The sequence below is a fragment of the Antechinus flavipes genome, chromosome 2 (assembly GCF_016432865.1).
Source record: "Antechinus flavipes isolate AdamAnt ecotype Samford, QLD, Australia chromosome 2, AdamAnt_v2, whole genome shotgun sequence".
Taxonomy (NCBI): domain Eukaryota; kingdom Metazoa; phylum Chordata; class Mammalia; order Dasyuromorphia; family Dasyuridae; genus Antechinus; species Antechinus flavipes.
The window spans coordinates 16,761,424-16,783,185 of NC_067399.1; the positions used below are offsets into that span (position 1 = coordinate 16,761,424).

Consider the following 21,762-nt stretch of genomic DNA (forward strand, 5'->3'; position numbering starts at 1 on the left):
CACATCTCTCAGTCACAGAAAATACTTTAAAAAAGAAAAACATTTACTCACAATCCAATATCAAGAAGCAATTACAAAGAGATTCTGATGCTCTAAGTTTAGGTAGAAACTGTCAACTCCAACCATCAAAAACATTCTCCCCAAGTAAATCATCTTATGATTCTGTTTGTAACTAAAAACATAAATAATGTATGTTACATAAACTTATTTCTAAGTGTCTGATCTGTATGAATAACGTTTAAAAAAAAACCGTTTCTATTTAGAAGAACTAAGAATTCAAGTTGTGTTTTATGTTCATGGAAATAAAGGATGCTATTTTACACTTAAAAAATCTTGTTGCTGTTCAATTATATCCAATTCTTCATGACCCCTAAGAGTTTTCTTGGCATAGACACTGGAGTTTGCCACTCCCTCTCCAGACTTATTGCTCTCTATCCACTGTGCCACCTAGCTATCTACTTTCTGACTCCTTTTTCCTACATTCACATGAATTCAGCAAAGTTCTACAAGGGAAACCCAAGGAAATTTCTAATTTACTGAGTCAATCAGAAATCCAAGGCAATCAATCTTTTAGGTGGACTCTCTCCTAATGTGCAAGTGCACAAATGCAGGGGCCGATGGAAGAGGTAGTCAAATTACACTCAAAAGCAATGGCCAATTTCAGAGCTAAGTTCAAATAAGGTAATTGTTGCTTTCTTCCCCCAAGTAACAGTTAATCTCATAATGAAGGGAAATTCTAAGGCAAAGAACCAAGTATCACCATGAAAAAATTATTACTGAAGATTAGGCAAACTTATTCACTAGATGTTATTTAAACAAATTCTCTAAGAAAAAGTATTCATACAAAAAAGAAATGTACTAGTGAGTCCTATAAAAATCAATACAAACTCTGTTCTCTATATTTCTAGCAGGAAATAACTTTGGGGGCAATTTTCATATTTTCTGTCAAATATATGTTTAGTGTAATGGGGGGTGGGGGAAGGATGGCAAACACTGCAAACTGGGACTTTTCCTACATTGCCAGGTAATCAGTATCATTGTGGAATGCTTAATTGAATACATTTCTAACTTGATACCACCACACAAAATCCTACTATGGAGCAGTATTTTAACCCAAACTCAGTTTTGAGATACCAGTTTATGTCTTCTAACACAAGCCTGTTAAGGACTATTCCATCTTTGTCTTTTTATGCCACAGTCATCAAACAACAAGCATTTATTTATTAAGCATCTACTGTATACCAGGCACAATTAAGCATTAAGTATATAAAGTAAGGCCAAAAAAGAAGTCTTCCCTGTGTTAAGTGGGACACAATGTGCAAGCAGGGAAGGCACAGACATCCTCGGGATCAGAAAGCCGAGATTTTAGCCAGAAGCCAGCCTAAAGCAGGGAGAGTACTCGAAGCACAGGCCAGCCAGAGACCGGCTGGCTCCTCCTCACTTCCTTGTGAAAGTTCCATTTTTGATTGAAAAAGCAATCTCTAGCAAAAGCTAGGGTTCGATTTGCCTAGACAGAAGCAGCCAGGTGTGAAGTGGATAGTGCTGGTATCAAGAAGTCCAGATCAAATGCAACTTTGGAACTTCCTATCTATGTGACCCTAAACAACATTTAACCTTTACACCTCAGTGTCCTCATCTATAGAATGGGGGAATAATAGCATTTACTTCCAAGGATGGCTGTGAGGACCAATTGAAATATGAAAGTAGCCAACAAGGCCAAGAGGCTACTGTGAGAATATGATAAACCATTATTACTGGGTGAAGGCAAGAGGTGTGGCTTTAGTGATTTCCTTCTTTAAGAAAGAAGTTTGTTGAGAAATGAGTCCTGTATAAAACCACCACATGAGTGAGATGCAGATCAGTATTTTTTAAACTAAAGGCAAACCAAGGGGCTGGAAGAAATCCTGTGGGTTGCAGCATTGTATCAGTCAGACCAAGTCCTGCCTGGACAGCCACCCCCCTCTTTCTCTGAAAGCACTCCCTGGTCCAGACAGCCCTAGCACTCATCCGCAGGGGATAGGTGAACAAGACTTTCAGTTGTGTCCGACAAGCTAAGGCGCCAGCTCCCTTCCCTTTGGCCTCTCCCAAGAAGTCGACACTTGCCCAGGCCCCTGTCACTTCGTCCCCCTCTACAAGTCGTTCCTCCCCATTCCTATCTCTTGCTATCAAAACACCCTGCAAGGCAGTGCTGCATTGCCTGGCTGCCTAGGGTTCCACTCATCATTCAGATGACTTTCTGCCACAAAAATCCCTTCTCTGACCACCAACTACCTGTTGCTACTGTCTCTCTTTATTACAAGACCCAGGGGCCTGTGAGGTGTTTTTGTCTTGTTTTGTTTTTCAGTATTTTGATAACTGTCTTCAATGTAATTGGTTTCCTTTGTAATCCCACGCATTTTATTCTATAAAAACATTGTTCTGAGGTGTCCAAAAGGTTTCACCAGACTGTTGAAGGAGTCCAAGTCCAAAAGAGTTACTATTTCCTACAAGGACATAAACTACTTGAGTTTGCAATGGTACTTCGCACCATGTCTAGAACAAAGTCGGTGCTGAATAAATGTTTTCTCATCTATCAATTCGTATAAAAGATGGTTGTATATAACAAGTGGTATAAAACACTTCATCTGGAAAATGTATGACTTGGAAGAGGTAATGAGTTAGTCTCCAGAGCAGGGAAAATGGCTAGCTAGTTCAAGATCACACTGGTATAAAGCCCTTGGATTAACAATAGATAGTGCACAATCTCAGACTGCAGAGACCTTCTTGGAAGAATTTAAGGGAGAAGGATGAGGAAGCTCAGTAAGCTGCTCTCTGAAGATGCCATGGGAAGTGTTTGGGAGGGGAGGAGAAAAGGCGGCAGGTCTCTATTAATCAGATCCATAAGCATTTATTAAGGATCTGCCAGTGCCAGGCACTGTGCTAGGATTCAAAGATGAAATGGAAACAGACCCCAACTTGGGTTTAAAAAAAAAAAAAAAAAAAAAAAAAAAAGGAAAATGGAAGAAGCTGCATAGGTGATGCTTTTCTTATTCCAAGATGATTTGAGAGTTTAATAACACAGCCTCAGTTTGAATCATAAACGTGACAAGAAATCCCAAAATATTAATGCCATCTTAGACTGCAATACAGTGGATGGAAGATGGACTGTCCTGCAGATAAAGTACAGGCAACAGACATGAGATCTGGACCTGGAAAAGCGGCAATATGAGGGACCAAAAGAAAAACGAGGGGAAGGCCCTAGACCGGATTACAGAAGTGAGAGGTAGCATCCTGACTGTAGAACACTCAACAAAAAGAGGAAAGTCCGGCAGATGGAAAGAAAGATGAGGGTGAGAGATAAGGACTTGGGGCTTTCAACATATTGCTTTACATAGAGAAATACAGGCAGAAAAGCCCAACAAACTGCTAGAGGGAGCATCTAGGAAGGGAATCAGACACGGAAGTTTTCACAGATAATCAAATCCATGGCATTAATGTCACTGAGCAAAAAAGTGTCATGCGCTCAATATCACAGATCACCGTTTCAAGCTGGAAAGGAACCCAAGGGTGAGTCGAGCCCTCTCATTTACTTTAAGGAAATGGAGGCATCAGGAGGAGGCCCGCCATCATGCAGTGCCGTGGGTTTCATTGTTGGGGTTTCATACCAGCTCCTCTTGACTTGAGTCTGAAACCCCATTCGTTTTGCCACCAGCCCATAAATAAGGGGCCCATGTTAGGCCCAAGAGAGATGGGAAGAACCCTCAATTGAGGGAAAAGCGAGGCTTCAGGAGGAAAGCAGTCCTCCTGTTCCAGGTACAGACTGAACACGGGGCATGAACCACAATGTAAGCAATGGCCAGGCAAGGCAAGGAAAGTGTCCAGGGGCGAAAATAAGACATGCAGGACACAAACTGATGTGGAGGAGTCTGGCTGCCAGGCTAAGGCAATAAAAAGTCATTAAAGGATTCTGAACAGAGAGGAGATCTGCCAAATCCGTACATAAAATACTTAAGTGGCTGACTTGGGGGGGGGGGGGGCGCAGTGTATGGGGAAGAGAAAAGAACAGATTGGAAGCCTATTTTGCAATAGTTTAAGGAAGAATTAATGAATGATGTGTGTGTGTGTGTGTAAGAGGTAGTCATATTTTAGTAATATTAGGTTATGTAACTTGTAACATATTTGAACTATTTGATCCCAGAAACACTAAAAAAATTCCAGTTAAAAGTTGTAAAAAGTTGTTTTGTTTCCACATAGTTCATACATACACTAAATACACCTCGTATTTTTGTGAATTTTCTTGAACTATTCATACTAATCATAATTCTAAACAAACTGGTATTTATGGATTGTTCCTTAACCAGCAGTTCTAATACTTTCTATTCCATCTACAAATATTGAAAAATGATTCTGAATGATGTTCCTTTGGGATAGAAAGATCCCTGTGTCTACACTTAGCTATTAGTTCAGCTGATCTCAACAACTGTGAGCTTTACCTACATGAGCTGCTCCCCTTCCCGGAAACTATCTTCTTCAAAGTGTCATGTTAAAACACAGCCTTCCCCATTCTAGGCAGTCTCATATTCCAAAACTGACTCCTGGACACACAGGACCATTTTCTTCCCTGTACTCCCGAACATCGCGGAAAGGCACAAGAAGATCAGATCCCAAGTCTTCTTTGTGGCCGGAATGCCTCCGATTCTCTTTGGCCCATTCAAATTCGAGCTCCTCTTGGCCCAACATATTGGATCTGGGCTTCTCAAAGCTCCCCAGGAATTCTGACTAGACCTGGACATCCACATTAGTGAGTTTCAGGAACTGGGGGGTAAACTGAGGAGATCAGATGAGTAATCAGCCTCAGGAAGCTGGAGAACAGTTCTGGGCCAAGCCACTCCAACCCTGGGGGGTTATTATCCCTGGGGCCCCGAGCCACTCCCAATATTCCCAGGACCAACTGGAGAGCTCATTCTAAGACATGTGAATACAACTCTTCTGTCCACTAATACAGAATCCAAATTAAGTCTCAACATAGAAGACAAAACTATACAGACACTTACATGGAGACGCGAGTACTTACTCTGAGGCCCCTTCCTTATTGATGGAACCTCCAGAATCAGGAGAAGCTCCAGTTTCAACCTTACAGACTTTAACATATTTTATCCAAACAACAATCAAGGGAGATTAGTGCTATTATTATTCCAGCTTTGTAAATATTTATAGAGTCCCTCAGTAAAGTCCTTTATCCAGAAGTTCAAAAACCCAATTACAGGGCAGCTAGGTGGAGCAGTAGATAAAAGTACCAGCCCTGAAGTCAGGAGGACCTGAGTTCAAATCTGACCACACTTCCTAGCTGTGTGACCCTGGGCAAGTCCCTTAGCCCCAACTGCCTCAGCAAAAAACAAAAACCAATTACAATGTGCTAGAGAGAAAAGAACATAAAAGCAGATTTGGGGAATTGGAAAGGTCTTAATATTCCTAGAAGTCAACCATTTTATTTTATAAATGAACCAAAATAAAGCACAGAAATTACCAAAATTAGTTACATAATTACTAGGGACAAAAGATTGGTTTAGGTTTCCTCATTCTCAGCTAGGATAAAATTAAATGAAAAACAAAAATGAAGGAATCATTGAAGGAAGTAATACATATCAGGCAGTAATCAGACAATTTCCAACATAATTGATATTATATTTTTCTTCTTTTTTAAAAAAAGAAAATAATATAGTAACCAAAAACAGGGAAAAATAAAGATACAATGATTTAAATTATAATTCAGATAAAGGGAAGAAAAAGAATATTCCTGAAGATTTCTTCTAAAATATTAAATCCAAGATGTTAGATATACAAAATTTAGTTATTATTTTTAGTTATCATCCTATCTCTATTTTATTTTTGTATATATCAGAGCTTAAGGCCAAACAATTTAATAGGGCAATGGTCAGTAGCATCATTTGTAGTAATTTCTATAGCAAACACATGCCTCTGGAAACACAAAGCCAGACCTGCCTACCATTACTTAAAAAAAAAAAAAAAAAAAAAAAAAAAAAAAGGCAAATTAACGGCTTACACGATAACTTCTCACCATTCTACACTATTGGACTGCAGCAGACTAAGGTGATTAGATACAAAAGACACACAGTTACAACAGCAGTTGCCAGAGTAAGACTCAAACTGTACACATGATATTTAATTTCGAATTCAAACTAGTTGTCTCAAAGTTTCTGCACTAACTTTTTTTCCACTAACTTATTTAGAAGATATTGCAGCAGCCACTGGGATTTAGGTTTTTGGGTACTTCTAAGTTGTCAGGTGACAATCCCGACATAAGACGCATATATAGGGCAAGAGAACCCTTTCCTCATCCCCTGTCCAATACCATGGCAGAAGACATGCAGCCAGCCCTTTGCAATAAGAGTCAGAATAGTATATTGATGAGGTAGGAGTCAAAATACTAGTTTGTTGCCTACTCGATTTTTACATATTCAGCTTTCTATCCAATAATTTAATTCATTCAACATTTGTTCGAACACTTCTTACATGTGATCCTTTGCTAAGTACTGAGAGAGCTACAGTCCCTGCTTTTCAGACAAATAGATGAGTATGTATGACATATACAATACAAGTAAAGAAGTACAGAACAAAATGTTATAAACTTAGAGGAAAGAGGAGTCCAGGAGAGAGAAGACAGTCAAAGAACTCTTCATTGAAAGGCCATTTGAGTTTGGTATTAAAGATTGCCTAAGATTAGGGGAAGAGTTAAGGAGACTATTTCAAGCAGGAATGAGCATCATGGGATGTGAAAGAGCTGTTGGGGTGATGGGTGGGAATGGGGAGGAATAATACAATTTTAAAGGAATCTGAGAACAGCTAAGAATAAGTAGCATAGCAGATGGGAACTAGTCCATGCCAAGCTAAGAAAGCTGAAGATAAGTCTGGAAACAAAATAACTAGTTTCATTCATGAAAACTCCAGCGTGAACAAGGTGAGATGTAAATTGTAGAATAGACATATCTGTTGGCATCTGATACTTTTTGGGCAAAGACAATTCTACTTTCTTCTCTAATTTTATCAGTTTATCTTCTAAGAAAGATATCAGTACAAGTGAAAGGTTTGAGTCAGAAGCTGGAAGAAGATGTTCTTAAGCAGGGAGAAGGGGAAGTATATCGCTACCTTCCTCCTTCCCATCTGTCAAGAAAATAAAAAGTTGGAAAGAAGCAATTCTCTTCAACAGATAAGATATCCAAGGATGACTTTCAACCATCTGAAATATAAAAAGACAAAGGAAAAGTAGAAAACAGATCATTGTTAGACATGGAAACAAACAAACAAACAAGAATGGAACACAATCCAAGTTCCTAAAGACGCCAGAATCAAAGCTAAGTCTTTAGCCAATGCCCCTTAATAAGAGGTCCAACTGATACTTTAAGCTTTCCATTGGCAGCATTCACCCTCAAACAACTAGGAAAGCTACAAGTTTTATGCTTCAATAATTCAGCTAATGAAATTTGCTACCATGATCATAAAGTAACATTGTATGTGTTATAGTACACATTAGAATACCATATGCAATGTAAATACATAGGAGGGACAGTTTTCATGTGTATCTATTTTAATACACATAATATCCTCACACTACTAAATCTTTATCAAGCAACCAAAAACAGCTTTCAACAAGTGGATGAGAGAAAAACTAAGCAAAGTGTATTGTTCATTGCAGCCCTTAAAATTTTTAGTTAATCTCCTACATTATTAAAATTATTATACATACAAAACCAAAACTTACAAATACGTAAAGTCAACAAAAAAGATTCAATACGGCTGACTAAAAATAGAAGCTCATTGGCCATTTTATCTGTCCTAAAAGAGCTGGGCACTAGTGGTCACTTTCTATATGGGGCAGTTCTCTAGTTTTAGAGTTTAACCCCAGGGAATTCAAGTCAAGATTAAGATGAAGTTGCTGGCCCAAAGGCCTTCGCACTTGAAATCCTAAGACTTGTATTTCTTTTGCTGCACTGCAGGGCAGTATGTGGGGGCTATGCTCCATATTAGCAGTTGTCGCAGCTTTTAACCTTTGTTATACATCAACTACATGAAGGAACTACTTAGTAAGCTTCTCCATACCCCTAAAATGGAATAACCATGTTTCTCCCATATGGTCTTCAAACTAAAATACCAACTCAAATTTTATTTTTTCATCTACATGTGTATGGTATGTGCATACACATATATACACACCTACATATGTATACTAATGTACCAATTAATTTCATAGCTACAAAAAAAAAAAAAACCATGTCAATGAGATATAAATCAAAATATGCTGCTCAAAAATTGGCACCTAGACATTTTTAGTAACATCATTTCAAATAACCTTTCCAATCAAAAGGGTCAAAATCCAAGTAGGTTAATTTTATTAGCTCAGAAATAAAATATATTATCAAACATTTTTTTTGGAAGGAGGGAGGGTCAGAACTGTATGTTACGGAAAATAACCCAAGCAGCTTACTATTCCTTTGAAAAAAAATCAAAGAACTCACCATTAAGAATACTGTTATTCCCATACCTTGGTCAAAGAAACAAGCAGACATCAAAGCACTGCTGTTGGACTGAGTAGATTTAACATTATGTGAGAATTGACAGGGGAAGCATTTCATCTTCTGGGAACACTGATTCACTTGTGTATTTTCATCTGTGTTAACACCCCAGTTGCCAAACAAAACGAATGCTGGTCTTTTCTTTGTATTTGTAAATAGAATCCCAATGCTAATTACAGGCAGGGTTATGCGGCACTGGGTGGCAGGCAGAGCTTTAGCTTGGCTGCTGCTGTCTGCTGCCTGCTGCCTCCTCCCTCCCCGCTTCAGTGCAGGCTATTTTTTGCTAGTCTTTAGGAGGTGGACTTGCAAACAGAGAAGGTGATATGCACTGGTCAGAAGTCTGCAAATCCTGCCTAGTTAAACACTGAAGGCTTAGGGCTTGGGGAAAAAATACATTTTTAAAAGCTGAGACAATCACACTATAATCTAAAAATGGAATAGCTCTGAACACTCTCAAAATAGAAAAAAAAAAAAAAAGGAGAAAACGGTTCAAGTGCATTGAGTGTTTAAGCGTTTGCCTTTATTCAATGTCACAGAATATAAGATGCACATAAATCTGTAGACATTCAATTTCAAGATAATCTGATAAAACCAACAATTTTGGGTGCATTCCAGAACAAATCTTTACATGACATAACATTTAATGTACTTTTAAAAATGCATACATACATTGAGCTCTCCAATATCAATGGACAGTTGTGTGGGGTATTCAGGGGGACTTAAATCTCTCCACTGTGAGGCTTTGCGAATCCTTTACCTGTGACTACAAGAAGTAGGTACAGCCACACCCAGGTAAAACCAACTTAACAGATAAGCCACACTGGTTTCAGGTAGCTGACCAGCCTCAAACCCACTGAAGTTCTATAGCACAGGTGCTGGAGGAGAACAAGCTGTCCCAAGGACCTTGAAGGGGATTGTGGCTTCTGCTCTGGAGTCCTTACACCTGGGGAGGGGTCCGAGATACCAAGGTCATCCACTAGCATCGCCAGTTACTTTGGCCTTAGTATTGACACTGGACAATGACCCAGGAAGAGAGTGAGGCAGGTGACTTTGCACAACATCAAGACATCTTTAAAAATGAAGAATAAAAAACAAATACACAGCCAGTCACTAAAATAATTTTAAAAACTGTTTTCAATTTGACTTCAAAATCCACTGTTGCTGGATTCTGTAAAATCTCCCCCCACCTCCCCAGGGGATGGGGTAAGGCAGCCTATGAAAGCCACATAAGCTTAACCTAATAATCCAGAGTATGAAGGACAGCTCTAATATTAACTACCTATATAATATTGGGGGGAAAATCTCCACTGGGGGAAGGGGAGCTTCCTCCTCAATTTTCTCTTCTGTAATATGAAGGCTTGGTACACTGTAGTAGCTCTGGCTGGAGTCAGCAGCCTCTGATTTAGTCAGTCACTTTCTAAATGACCTTGACCTGTCACTTACTATTATGGACTTCTAACTCTTCAGATGCTCAATGAGTTGGTATAAAAGGGTCTTCTGAAGTCACCTCCAACTCAAAAGCGATTATCATATGACCTTGTGAAGGAACTTGCTACAGAGTTATTAACAAGGTTTTCATCCAGCTTCAAATCCAAGGAACCTAAAAGCAATTCTATTAAGCACATACTTGAATGTGTTACTGTACCAAAGAATCCAAAGCTTCTCCTTGTTGGTATTCTTCCCATGCGTGCAGACTGACTTCCCAACCTGGACAAGAAATTCATGCCCACATAAATCCTCAGACTAAAAGTACTCCCAAGAGAAGAGGCTGTGGGGCAGGGCCTGTGGGTACCACTGCCATCCATCTCTCACTCTTCCTTCATTCCCCATGAAAAGTCAGCTGTATCTAGTGCCCTAAACTGATAGCTTTAAAACTCGCAGGGATCTTAGAAATTCTAAGGTCTAATTCTTCATTTTTGTAGATGAGGAAATGAAGCCACAATATATGAAGGGATTTGCTCAGGACCCCCAGGATGCAAGTGGAAAAAGCTAAGTTCTAAATCAAGATCCTTTTTGCACTGCAGCCTTTCTGTTCATTTTGATCATTTAACCAAAAGTAGCAATAGAGGTAGTCCCTACTTCAACTCTCAAACTGGCTACCAGAAATCCCCAGCACATTATTGTATAAGAAGTCTCAAACTAGCCCACCCTAAATGTGGCAGATATGGAATGGAATAAGTAAAGAGGGATTTCTGCAATATTTATAATTAAGGAAATACAAATATTGAAAATGCTTATTTGTTGAATATTTATGCTTTAAAAAAATAGGTATAATGGAGGATGAAGGGCCCATGGAGACTTTTCTAGAATTATTTAAAGAACTTCAATCATATCCAAGTGCCTTTAAAGGATTATGGCATTACTTCTTTATGATGTCCAATATATTATTTCTTTTTCACTGCAACAAGTTTTAGTATCATCCAAATTAATCAGTTACAATTAGAGCAACTCTTAGAGGAAGGGGCTAAAATGAAATATAGGGAAGAAAATGGGAAATGTTCAGTTTTCACAGCATCTCACCTAATATATATCCTTTTGGATATGCTCTTCTTTACAAAATTCACAATTAACTCCTGACCTAGCCTGCTTCTATTTGTCCAGTAACAGTAAAGCCCCAGTGAATAAGGTTGTCCATTCTATCATTGAATATTCCATATTCCCAAGAATGGAGAGACAGCTGTAACACAGTGGAAGGACTGAAGAATTTTGTTGACAAAAGACCGTTAGTCGGAATTCTACCTTTTTCCCTTGTTACCTGTGTCGTATTAAGTTAAGTAACACAACCTCTCAGCCTCAATTATTTCTATACATTGAGGAGTTTGACTAGATAGCCTCCAAATTCCTTTCCATCTCTATATCATTCTAGGATAACTGGGTTGAGCATAAATGCAGAAAATCCTCTATTCCTATCCCTACCTATCCCCACACTCCAAGGAAAGAGCACAGAATCAGATAATTCCCAGTGCTGACCGCCAGATGGTGCTATCGGTCCAAAACAGTTTGGTCACTTTCTTAGGCACAGGAGCTCTAAGTGAATGTCTAGCCATCACCCACAAAATTGTTCTTAATATGAAGCAGAACTCAGAAATTCTCTGACCACAACCTATTCTTCCGTATTTTCCCATGCCTCACCTCTCCTAAACCTATTCTTCCTCATCCAACTTTCCATCTTTGATCCTATGTCAATCCCACCTGACAAATGACTTTTATAATCCACAAAGCTGGTTCAGTACTATTTCTTCTTCTAAGAAGCCTTTCTTGATCCCTACAATTATCTTATACTTAACTGTTTACTTGTTTAAATCACCACAGACGCTTAAAACTCCCTTAGGCTATAAGAGAGCTTTAAAGAATCTTGTCTTTATATTCTGGGGGCCAAGGACAAAAATGTTCAATTTCTGAAGTAAATCTCAACTAGGATCTGAGGCTATGAACTGAAGGAAAACAGGCCCCGGCTCAAAGTTTACCAAGGTGAACTACAGTATCTCTTTAGTTACTTAGTTATATTAGCACAATCCTTTGGATCCTATGAGCATTTTTAGAAATGTTTGTTGAATTTTTTTTGTCAAATCTCAAGAAGGACAAATTATAGCTGACAAGACGACCAAACACAATTTTTTGTTACCTTCCTAATGACTCCAAATATAATAGATACCAAGCTATCTATTGAGAAAACATCTCTTCACCTGTCTTAGTTTCCTCATTTGTAAAATGAGAACAGTAGCATCCTACCTACCAGGGCTATTATGAGGATCAAATGAGAAATATCTACAAAGTGCTTAGAATTACCTTAAATAATTACATAAATTAGCTATTATTATTAGGAAGTCATGGTGGATTGTAATTTGAAAATTCAAAAACTACATACCCTGTCATTATAGAACATAGGGTCTATATAATGTATTTCTATGTAAGGTTCAAAATGCTACTTTATTACTTAACCTGCTCTTTTTCAGTTTAGGAGGAGGGGGGAGAGACACGTGCTCATGCATACCATGGAGAAGTGAGAAGGCATGACATTGCATATGAAAAAATGCTCTCAATCACTATTACTAAGAGAAATGCAAATTAAGACAACACTAAAGTGTTAACTACACCTCTCAGATTGCCTAAAATGACAGGAAAAGATAATGATAAATGTTGGAAAGGATGTGGGAAAACTGAAAAACTAATACATTGCTGGTAGAGTTGTGAACTGATCCACCCATTCCAGAAAGCAATTTGGAACTTTACCCAAGGTCTATCACACTCTGCATACTCTTTGATTGAGCAGTGTCTCTACTGGTCCTGTATCCCAAAAGATCTTAAAAGAGGGAAAAGGACCCATATGTGCAAAAATGTTTGTAGTAGCCCTCTTTGTAGTGGCAATAAACTGGAAGCTAAGTGGATGCTCATGAGTTGAGGAATGGCTGAGTAAGTTATGGGATATTAATGTTATAGAATATTATTGTTCTATAAGAAAGGATCAGCAGGATGATTTCAGAAAGGCTGGGAGAAACTTATGTGAAATGATGCTAAGTGAAGTGAGTAGAACCAAGATACATGTACATTAAAAGATTATGTGATGATCAACGATGATGGACGTGGCTCTTTTCAAAAATGAGGGGATTCAAGATAATTCCAATAGACTTGTGATGGAGAGAGCTATCTGCCTCCATAAAGAGGACTATGGGGCCTGAATATGGATCACAACATAGTATTTTCACCTTTTTTTTTGTTTTTGTTTTTATTTGGGTTTTTCCCCCCATTTTTTTCCCTTCTTGATCTGATTTTTCTTATGCAGCACGATCAATGTGGAAATATGTTCAGAAAAATTACATATGTTTAATCTATATTGGATTAGCTGTTTCTAGGGAAGGGGATGGGGGAAAAGGAGAAAGAAAAATTTGGTACACAAGATTTTACAAGGTGAATGTTGAAATTTTCCTTTGCATGTATTTTGAAAATAAAAAGCTATTATTAAAAAGAAGACAGAAGGAATGACATGGTCAGACTTGTGCTTTAGAAATACGGAATGGAGGATGGACTGGATCTTCCACACTCCAGACCTGCCCTCACACTCAGTGCACAATGATATTACCTAGCTACCAAAGGCCAAATGAAAATGATTTGGAGGACAAGAAAAAAAAAGATGGAATTCTTCTCCAAAGGCCTCAATGTTTCAAATGAAATACTAGATAAAGTTCTACTCTGACAATGGGGGAAGAAGAGAGATTGAGAGCCTTGAGGAAGGATAAAAAAGATTTGGAAGTCTTTTGCTGTGGTGAATGAAAGAATGAATTGATAACAGGCTTCAAAAGATCGCCCTGCCCCAGTTGAAGGTCCAATTCAACTTCTGGTTCAGTCCTTGTCTGACTCTTCATGATCCCATCTTGGGTTTTCTTGACAAAAATACTGGAGTGGTTGGCTCTTTCCTTCTACACTCTTTTTTACAGATGAGGGAAACTGAGGCAAACAAGGTGAAGCAACTTGCCTAGGGTCACACAGCTATTAAGTGTCAGAGACTAGATTCGAACTCAGAAAGAAGAGGTCAGTCTTCCTGACTCCAAAGTCAGCGCTCTAACCACCCAGCTCAACCTACGTAACATAAACTCATAGTGGGCCCAGTAAGTGGTTCCAGGACTTTGTGCAACAGCAGATATTGTGAATGATCCATGGCTAAGGCTTGGAAGAGTAAAACTAGGGGTAAAAGTGAGAAAAAAGCAACTGGAGAGAAACATGCATAACTGAACTGCTTGAGAGTCTTGCCAATGCAGGAGGGATGACTTGGAAAGCATTAAGTGGAGGTGTGGGAGAGACAGTACAAAAGAAGAACAGGAGGGAAGGGAGAGAAGAAGATGGAGCTTTGACAGACCCCAGTCCAATTGCCGGGCACCAAGTGGCCTAGCTTGTGGGAATCCAAAAAAGGCTCAGAAAGGGCAGTCCAACCCTCCCTGACTACGAATGAGGCTAATGAGATAATGAGGACCATTACTGGGGCCTCAAACATTTAGTCAGAGCAAATGAAGAAAATGCCTGGCAGATCCATATGATTATTTTGGGCAAGATGATTATTTAAGAGAGCTTACTGTATATGGTCATTACACAACATATTCACAAATTGAGAAGCCAAAAAAAAAACAAAAACAAAAACAAACAGGCAAAGTGATATCACCAAGATCCCTTCAGAGCCTTGCAATGAGTTGTGTAATAAATGTAACATATGGAGCTATCTGATTTTATAGGTCACAGCCCAAAATATACAGTAAACTGTATAGGAAGGCAAAAACATGAAACAAATAAGTGAGGCACTAAGGAACAGAACTCTCAAAAAAAAAAAAAAAAACCCACCAAGGCACAAATCTATTTCCAATCAATAAACAAGTGTTTATATAAAGCTCCTGCCATGTAAGTGTGGAGGGAAGGGAACTAGTATTCTATCAGGGTTGATAAACCACACCTAGTTTAAGTATCTATAAAATAAATACTAAGGAATTTCTTCCCCCTACCCCCAAGCTAGGAAGCCAGAAAAAGAGTATGTATGATGAGCATGTTTTAGAAAGGCTTTCTAAAAATTAAGGAGAATATGTTTCTGGTTAGGAGGTAGCCTGTGCAAATAAAGAGATGAACATGTGAATCAGAAGGGGAGTAATGGCTGACAGCTAGAAAAGTGGGTTGGAACTAGCTAGGCTTGGAATGACAAATGGAAGAGCTTCTATTAGAATTCTAACAATAACAGGGGGACAACAGAAGGGTAAATTCCCTTTCCACAGAGTTCATCAACAGAGTCAGACCAACCACTTTAGCAGCTGTGTAGAGGGGTGGACTGGAATGGAGAAATCACCAATTAGAAAACCATATTTAATTGAGGAGGATTGGTGAGAAACATTAAGGGGAACTGAGGTGAAAGATATAGTGGAGGTGGAATCGGTAAGAGCTGGCACCTGACTAGATTATGTGGGATGAACAAAACTGAAGAACATACCTCAGTAGCTCAGAAGATATTAGTTATCACAGCACAGTATAACTGAAGTTCACAATGACAGCAATGAGTCATGAAGAAAATCTTAAATTCAATAGATGAAAAAGGAATATAACAGATCTCAGAAAAAAAATTATAGGAAATATTTTAAAAGAACACTTAAAGGGACAGACTTTGCATATATGTAAAATTTATATGAAAGTCCCCATTCCTCAAAAAAGTAAGTACTTTATAAATAACCTCTCAAAATACTGGGTACACCATTTCAAACATTGTGAGTAACCCTACCAGGAGCTCAGGACCTCAAATCAAATTAATAATTGCTGAAATTCAGCAATTCAACTAAGCATTTTAAAAGCATTTACTATATACATATATTAAGTATATACAAGTTATACTTTTCCAATACCAAAACTGGATATCTCCACATTCCTAGAGCTGAGTCTAATCTAGAACTATTCAAGAACACATTCAAAGAGATGGGGCACTTAACAGGAAGTGTTTCTGAATTCTTGATCTTCCCTTCCCAAAATTATCCAGGATTTATGTATTGTACAGATACTTTTGTATGCATATGTCACCTCCTGTGATAAATGTAAGCTTCTAGAAAGGAAAGGCCATTTCTTTTCCCCATTTCTATCTCTAGTGCACTACATGGTATCAGGCAGGTGATGGGCACTTAAATACTTTCTTACCCCATTTGTTAATAAAAGGGGTGACAGATGAAGTGAAGGAGGCATTACAGAGAATTGTTTTTTTTTATTATTTTCTATTTCTAATCAATTTCTAGAGCCAAGACACAGACTAAAAAGTGTAGGACTACAACTTGTCATCTGCAAATAACATCAAAATTTCAAATGTCAGGGGCATGGAGAAGCTCCAGGAAGACATGAACAAGAGTTACTCACAGTGTGCTGCTCTCTACACTGCTGGACGGAACACTTGAGTCATGCCAAGCCCAGAAACCTCAGCAGTATTTGGGCAGTGGTTTAGCAAGGCCTTCCATGATAAGCACAAACATCCAGCCATTGGTCATTTTTACTATCCTCTTTCTCACAACTCTTTAACCTGGAAGCATGTAAAGTACAGGACCAGAGAAAGGATACTGTCTGGCCTTGGAATCCAAACATCTGGATTCAAATCCTGTCTGCTGCCTGTGAGACAGCAAGTCACTTCTGCTGTCAATTAGCTCATCTATAAAACAAGAGGTTTGCATTGGGTGACCCCTTTAATATGTGGCTTGAAATGTGATGGCTATCAAGATCTGTGGTTTACTGTTTTTAAGGGTAACTGAATTTTATCAATACACTGATAAAAAGCAGAGTGACTTGCAATTTTATCTAAGGAATTACCTCTCAAACTCATAATCCTTTTTCCACACTTCATCCTATGTGATTCCTATCCATGTTTTATATCACCATAATTCTCAAAAGTTCTACCAAATAATGGGACATTCAGGTGATCAAGTGGATCAAGAACTGACCCTTACTACCACCCCACCCCACCCCCAGTCAAGAGGACCTGAGTTCAAATGAAGCCTCAAACATTTACTAGGTGTGTGACCTCAGGCACATCACTTATCCCAACTGCTTACTCACCTCCCCCGCCCCCCAAAGCTGTTATAATTTAAATTACATGGGTGTAAAAATAAAAGTTCTACCAAATAAGCTACATATCTTCCTCTTGTTCCTTCAGAACCTCCAGATTATTAGTTCAGATTGCCTTTTTTCTTTCAGTGATATTTGTGTATATATACTCTTAAATATTCTCCTTCCCCTTATATTCATCTGGACAGTTCACATCCATGTAAATATTTGTTCATTTTAGATTATCAGTTTTACAGGCATGTAACTGGGCAAAATAACTCCTAGTCATTGCTTTTGTTTTATCTTCATTGGCGGTGCATTCACCTTTATTAAAAAAAAAAATTTACATTTACCCAATTTTTCATACTGGTAATTTTTTTTTAAATCAAATTAACCAGTAATTTTTTTTTAATAAAAGCAGATCCTAGATCTATTTATTAGTTCAATGAGTTATTCACTTTCAATTTTATTAATCTCTTCTTTGATTTTCAAGATTTTCATTTTGGTGGTTAGAACTACAGATTTTTCATTTAATTCTAGTTTAGTTTCATGTTCAATTCACTAATCTGCTATCTCTCTTTTACACATGTACAAAATTAGAAATAGAAATTTTCCCCAATTGTGCTCTGGCACAATTTCCCCACTAACTTTGGAATGTTGTCTATTATCTGTTTATTTTGTTGCCTATTATTTGTTGATTATTTCTATTATTTGTTCTTTGATCCATTAATTCTTTAGTTATTTTATATTTCCAAGGCCCTTTATTAAGTGTAATTTTTACTACAATGTGGTCTGAAAGGGCAAAAAGGCATTTAATTTTTCTGTTGTTCTGCATTTGTGAGGTTTCTGTGCCCTAATATCTGGGCAATTCTTGTGAAGTGTATGTATAGATTCTTGAAGCCTTTTACATATGTTATGTCAAATCCCTACTACAGCCTACTTTCACCATAAATCTTTCTGCTACTTTATTTTCTCATTTTAATTATTGAGATATTTTACATCATAGTCATTAAAAAAGAAAAACAACTGTTTAGGTCTCCTAAAATTTTCTGTTTAGGGACTTTTGAAGACAGTCTTGTTCTACCGCTGATGCCAAAATTCAGTGTCTGCTGGTAATCTTACTTAACTGGCAGAACTCTAGATTGCTCTGCTGACAGACTGAAATCTCCCTCAAAATCAATCATATGGTCATCAAAAGTTGTCAGAATCCTTGGAACACTAAGAGTAAGATGGGGCTCCCAAAAATGGGAGGGACTACGCATTCCTATATACAGGTAAGTCTTAAATGAGAAAGAATGCTAGGTGACACCTATAACAACTGCAGTTTTGTAATGGAGACACAACAAGTAAGCAGAGGGCTAAGGCTTGCAGTCAGGATGACTTCACTCTTCCAGCTCAAATCAGAGTTCAGACACTAATTGGCTGTGTGACCTTCCTCATCTGTCAACTGAGCCAGATAAGAAAAAGGTAAATTATTCCAGTACTTTTTGACAAGAAAACCTCAAACAGGGTCACAAATAATCAGACACGACTGAAACAATTTAAAAACGAAACAAAATTAATCTCATTTCTTTTCCAGGAAATGCCATATGTTTTACCCTAAAATAATGAGGAACATAAAAATTGAAAAGCCTAGATTATTCCAGAGAATTATTTTGTTAATATCTCCTTAGGAGTTACTTTCTAGGAAGAAATAAAAGCAAGGGGATCACAACTAAAATCCCTAAATCTAAACCTTATGAATAAGGTTTATAAGGATAACAGCTGTTTTGCAAAGGATCAAATGGAGGCCCATTTATATTCACCACTTAATAATTTGACTCTACCCCAAGCACCCTCTTGAGGTGTCAATTTCTATAAATGAGGCAGGATCTATAATTACTCTCTCTCTCACTGGATAAATTAGATAAATAGATATATAAATCACTGATTAAGACCTACTATGTTCTAGGAACTGTACTAAGTACTAGCGATACAACAATCCTTTCCCCAAGGAGCTTACCTTCTAAGGAAAGGTGAGCAAGGAGAGATACTGCCCAAAACTATTCTACAGAACCTGCAGGAAGTGGCAACATCATGCACCCAGAAGGCCTGAGGGGTAGGGGTGAAGGTCAGATTTCTAATGGGGAGTGGGAGTGGAGGTGAAGGTGGAGGGAAGGTGTCCAAGAGCCAGGCTGTGGGGAAGAAACTTTCAGCAAGCAACATCCAAGAATAACTTACCCAGCAAAGCTGAGTATAATTCTGGCCAGTCCTGAGGCTGAGCTCTGCCGTCCTGAGGCTGTTCCTATTTGTGGTGTTCAGAACAAGAACTTTTTTCTTGTTGCTGCTTCCAAGTCAAGACCACTGTGCACTCCAATGCCAGTGCTAGCCCCGTCCAACATTGGGAGCTCTTCAGCAGCACTTCCAATCAACTGTCAAGTCCTTCTCCAGGACCCCTTCCTTTCTCATCGGAGGCAGCTGGCACCACAGTGGGCAGAGCGCTGGGCCTGGAGTCAGAAGTTCCGAATTCATATCCAGCCTCAGAAAATCCCTTAACCCCTATCTACCTCCATTCCCTCATCTGTAAGATAGAGGCAATAGCACCTCTACCCCAAGGTTGTCATGAGGATGAAACGAAATCATATTTATAAAAGCAACTTAGAACAATGCCTGGCACATAGTAGATCCCACAGAAATGCATATTCCCTTCCCTTCCCACTCCCTGACTTAGGTGATAATACAGCTTCTGTATTTATTTACCTGTGTTCAGGCAAGCAATGATATAAGGAATGCTGGAAAGAACATTCTAGACAGGTAATTCACTAGCCCACTCTAGGAGAGCAAGCGCCTATCTGGGAGCTCTGTCCAATCCCCGTGTCCTGCATCTCACTCCTAATCCTAGTCCAAGGCCCTCCTTTTATCCTTTAGGAGGGGTGGAGAGGATATAAATAATCATTAAAAATAAATGATAACAATGGTACCATCATTTCCCGCTAGCCCCTCAGACACTTTGAATTTCTATCTCTTGCTGGGCACAATGGGTCTCCTGAAAAAAATGCTAAACTGGCTGAGTCAATTATCTTCCAATCTCCCAACTGGAATGCAGAGAACTCTGGGGCAAAGAACCACCTTCTCTTCCCCTCCAGGCATCCCCTCCTCCTCTCTCCACTCTACTCAATGACAAACATCCCCCTTCTTTCCCCCATACCCTTCACATCCCAGATGAATCTCTGTAGATCCCGTGCAAACCCCCTTCTAGCCCTCTACAGCCTGATTCCACATTCCTGTCCCCCTTAACCTGAATACAAACTCAACCTAACAACTTCAGACCTTCTTGCCCTGCATCTTAAATCTTTGCCTCTCCCTCTCCTTCCATCTCCTTGTTCTTAGGAAATCTGGCTTTCCCAGCTGACAAGCCTTCTTGGCCACCCTTTACACTATTGTCATAGTCCTTTCCCTCCTCCTCCTCAGCTCACTGGCCAAAGCAGGCAAATTAAGACTACTCCTTGTCCCGACACTTCCCCATTTCCCCACTTTTCTCCTTCACTCAGAAAGCTCTCTTCTAGAGATTCATTCATATGTACTAACCTCAGCAAAATCCTAGTAGCAGCAGGTCTCAGACCAATCCCTCATCCCCCCTCCCCCAACCCAGTCCACCCCTTCGTACATCAATGAGTTCAATACCTGGCTTTTCTCTCTTCCCTACTTTCTGTCCTCATATTAGGACTTCATCACACATATTGATTTTTTTCTAAAAATATCTCACCTCAGTCAAACACACAGAACATGATCATAGCACTGATATTGCGATCAGTCACAAATGAACCACTTCTTTGTTCAAGAATTTTGAATTCCCCCATCCAATCATTATCTACTGGTTTTTCAGTTCTCTCCCTCTCCATCTGTATTCATTCATTCATACTCTCTTCCCCTTCCCCACGCCAGCCCACCTGCAGTCTTCCTTACAAAACTCTACTCTTCATCCTTACCATGACTCTGAGGAAAGTTCTCTTTAAGAAATGTAACTTTATCAGTAGGGATGCAGAATCTATCAGTAAAGAGGTCAACTGAATTCCTTGACTTCTGCCAAAGACCCCAAGAGAAAGAGATTTAACTCAATTTTATAAGATTAGAACAAAGAACATAACAGGGAAGGTAACAAAAGAGGAGAGAATGTGAGGGACTCGCTGGCTGAGGCTGGTTGGGAATGGGGCACCAAGGGGCCAGTCACAAACCTCCCTCCCTTGCCTCCTGTGACTGAGCTGCATTTGTTGTCTGAAGAACCCTGCAAGATCAGAAAGTGGCCCAGACTTCTTGGGACAGCTAAGCAGACATTCTGGAAGTATAGCTTAGCGGAGGACAGAGACACTGGCCATGTCCACCCACAGGCCCAAGGACAGCAGAATTCCTTGAGGCAAGAATAGAATAGTGATTAACAAGAGAACTGGATTTCTAAACTTAACCCCCTATAGGCCAGCTTCATTTCTGCACTAAGTTTAGAGACAAAGAATAGAAACTTCGGCAGGTACAGAGTAAAATCAAATCCAAAATTAATGTTTTTCTCAAATCTCTCGTCTCCTCAATTCTCTCCCAGATCATGTCTCCAGCCCTCTGCCCCCTCCCCATTTCCATCCAGCCTGACGCTCCTTGATGAAACAGCCCAATT

At 39.1% G+C, this 21,762-nt stretch overlaps 1 protein-coding gene across 1 annotated transcript in view; it reads right to left on the reverse strand.

Moving 5' to 3' along the window:
- PPP2R2A (protein phosphatase 2 regulatory subunit Balpha) overlaps positions 1-21,762 on the reverse strand; it is an 83,218-nt gene that overhangs the window by 26,851 nt on the left and 34,605 nt on the right. The gene's annotated exons all lie outside the window — the stretch shown is intronic.